Source organism: Pectinophora gossypiella, chromosome 13 (genome assembly GCF_024362695.1).
Source record: "Pectinophora gossypiella chromosome 13, ilPecGoss1.1, whole genome shotgun sequence".
In the NCBI taxonomy this organism is placed as follows: domain Eukaryota; kingdom Metazoa; phylum Arthropoda; class Insecta; order Lepidoptera; family Gelechiidae; genus Pectinophora; species Pectinophora gossypiella.
The window spans coordinates 4,928,111-4,931,646 of record NC_065416.1 but is presented as its reverse complement, the minus strand read 5'-3'; the positions used below and the strand labels follow the sequence as shown (position 1 = coordinate 4,931,646).

The window sequence follows — 3,536 nt, the reverse complement described above, 5'->3', positions numbered from 1 at the left end:
TTCAATTCAGCGTACACGAATACACCTTCTCACAAATTTTCATTAAGATATCAGTAAAAATGAAGAAATTATTACAAAAACAATGAAATTGTGCAACATTGATAAAAATATTTTTCCACCATAATAAGAAAGTAAGTATAAATACGTGATTTTTTTTTGGTATTTTCCCATATAGTAAAGTCATAATAACACTTACTTCGATTTTACACGAAAGTTTTTTAGGATGGTCGAGTCGTAAGTAAACGTACTGACATGTTTCACGACATTATACGACACGACAGTGGTTGTACGTCTAGTTACTTCGTTATTCCACGAATGTTTTAGCGTTACTATTTGTTGTAACTCCAGCTACTTGCCTATTCTGCGAATCTTTTAGTGTAACGGTTTGGTGTAAATATAATCACGTAGTTTTTTCCAAGCAAGGTTTGATATTACTATTACGTTATTTCATTTATCTTCATTTTTCGATGATATATATTTTACACTATACTCTTCGTAAATATGAATACAACTCTTTTAAAGACAATAATTTGAATCATTTGTCGTGTTATTCTAATTACCTGCAAATATAGACTACTTATTAATGTCCTAAGTAAATATACTTACTTATCACTAGCGTAAATCCCTATGTTTTATTTGGTTACTGTACTTACGCCGTGCCAGCGGCGGCGGGCTGCACACTCAAAGAGAGGTATTAGAAAGATATTAGAGAGGTATTACATCTATCCACCAATTTTTCGTCAATCTCGACTTTTTATTCAACCAAAAATCGACCCTATTATTACTGTACTGTGATCGTTATTTGTAGGGTCGTATGCTGATTGTGGTTTTACCACGGTAAAACCAAGATCACCTATAGACAAAATTATTGCCGACGAAGTTTATAAAAAACGACCTTATTATTATTGCACTGTGATCGTTATTTGTAGAGTGAAAGCTGATTGTCTATTTGTGATCGTAGTTTTACCACGGTATTCCGTCAGTCAGCATACGGCCCTACAAATAACGATCGCATCGTAGTAATAATAAGGTCGATTTTTGTCAGAATAAAAAGTCATGATTGACGAATGTTGGATAGATGTAATAAATATCTCTCTATTTAATTTGTTCATGGTGGCTACTCGAAGCGTGCATATCTTTGTGTGGAAGTAAAAAACCCAAGGATTATACGTATGCTCAACTTGGACAAAATCGAAGATGGTGAGTTATTTACTTATAAATAGACTAGCTAGATTTTAGGTACCTATTACCTCACCTACTTAGTATATTACTATTTATTAGACTATTAATATTATAAATATTTTGTTTTGTAAGGTTTACACAGAAGCAGATCCTACCTACCTACCTACCCTACCTACCTACCTACCTGACGACCTACTTGACGTAAGTTGGTTTGGTTAATGCGTGATGATGATTGCACTGCTCTGTACTAATTATTAAAGTAAACTAAGCATGCCTATTTGCCTATTCGGTGCTTTTAATCTATAAACTAACTACCTATTTAAATTGGGGTGTGCCGTTTTTGTACATTCGCTATCACCTGGCATAGCACCTGGTATATGAATAAAATAAAGATATTTGAACAAAAAACTGTTACGTGATCAACTGTAGTATTTCGGCTTGGTTGTGAATTATCTACCTAGGTATATAAGTTAACTTTTGCAAAAACACCCTTGATTTTGTTGTTATTTGTGCGCTTGAGTTTGATATACATTTTATTATTAACGCATTGGTACTAACCTTCTATTTAATACCTAAATAACGATAAAATATCTAGGTTTGTGTCTAATTTTTAGGGTGATTTGGTAATGGGTTTTTTTTATTGCTTAACGTCTATTATGTACCTACCTACAAACAATGTATTTAAACCATTATGTTACAATTAACAGATTCCACTAATACTGCAACCCAATCCAGTACAACCCAGTGGAAGAATGACCAGAAATGCAAAAATATTTCAAGAAACTATGAGATATCTTCTCGTCGTAGTCAACATGAGACACATTCTCTTGAAGGTTCGTATGTACCTATCCGTATCCTACTAAAGTTCTTCTCTCGTGTGGGTTGAGACAATAATTGACTGACCTCATCAACCCTGGTATCAGGGTTACTACTGAGCCGCTATAGGTCCATGACATGCCTCATGTAACGACGACATACCTGCATACTTAATTAAGCCGCAACCGACTGCCTAACGTGCCCTCCGACGCACAGATCATCTTACTTTTGGGCAAAAAAAAATAATATTAGTACCATTTCTGATTTACGACTTGGCCGGGAAGCTAAGCAGCTGAAAACGTTCCATGTTTTGTATGCCGAAATATCCTTTCAGTATTTGTATTCTAGATTGATATAGGTATTTACCTACTAACCTGGAAGCGGCGCGTGGTAAAGTTTCTCTGAAATAGTCAGTGCCTGTGTATTTATGGTATAATTATTCTGTTATTTTCCTCTTATCATAACAACCACAGATATATTTTTGATTTGCTTAATGTAGTTTTTTCTAGAGTTATCTCCTATGCAAACCAACTGGCTTTTATGGGGTTTTAGCCAAGTTGCAAACGATTAAGTACGTAAAACGACAGTGACAGACCTTATGTCAATCACATACATTTTTATCACTGACACTGTCGCTTTTCGGATACGTTGGAAAATTGGCTCATCTCTAAGCTTACTATAATAGGTATTAATGGATGTTTTTCTTTTTAGTAATTTATTATCATACTTAATAGTTTTTTATATTTTGTCATTTGCAGGTTCTACCGAAAAGCAAAGAGGGGGTGATCGGAAAGGAGCAAAATGTTCAAGAAAACACTTAATGACTAACTGTAATAACTGAAAATGAAGGTTTTTCTAATAAAGGCAAGTGCCATACCGTATTAATATATTTTGTGATTATGCATGTATTAATTAATAAACGTTTTAAAATTAAAAGTTGGATTTTAATTACAAATAGAAATAACTCCCTGAAAACTAAAAACCCATGCGGGTCAAACGGCTTTCGGCACAGCTAGTAAATAAATATTTTTTTTTAATACAAATTAGAATAAACACTTAATTGGGTGGCCCAAAAGTTCACGTTCAAAATGAAAAATTTGATGGAGGGGCTTATTAGCTACCAGAAACACCCCCGTGTATGTTCAGCGATTATTTACGGTTTAGGAGATATGACCCATTTTACACCTTTTTCTTGATTTTCTATCTTACTTCAGAAATCATCATTTTGTCGCTATCCCTTTCTTAATAATTCTATTTTTTTCTTTCTAATTTCTAATTATTTTGCTTCATAACTATGCCTAAGTATGTGTATCGCTAGGTGAAAAAATAAAAACAATCGAATGAAAGATAAAAAAGTCATTGGAAGTTGGAAGTCAAAGTGAGAATTCGTCTAAAATTGTTACAGTTGTAAGTCTTCGCCGAAGAATAATAAACACATGAGATTTTCATGAACCCTGAAAGTGTTTTTAAAAACTGTTCCATTTAATAGGCTTTTAGACACATCCAAAAAAGTACCCTTAATAGGGGCATAAAACTAA

General features: G+C 33.5%; 1 long non-coding RNA gene across 1 annotated transcript; it reads left to right on the top strand.

The window, feature by feature from the left end:
- The first annotated feature begins 1,116 nt into the window (after positions 1-1,116).
- LOC126371779 (uncharacterized) lies at positions 1,117-2,867 on the top strand. The gene is made up of 4 exons (XR_007567076.1): positions 1,117-1,200; positions 1,315-1,383; positions 1,890-2,015; positions 2,757-2,867. It is a non-coding gene; the product is annotated as an uncharacterized LOC126371779 (long non-coding RNA).
- Positions 2,868-3,536: the final 669 nt, after the last annotated feature.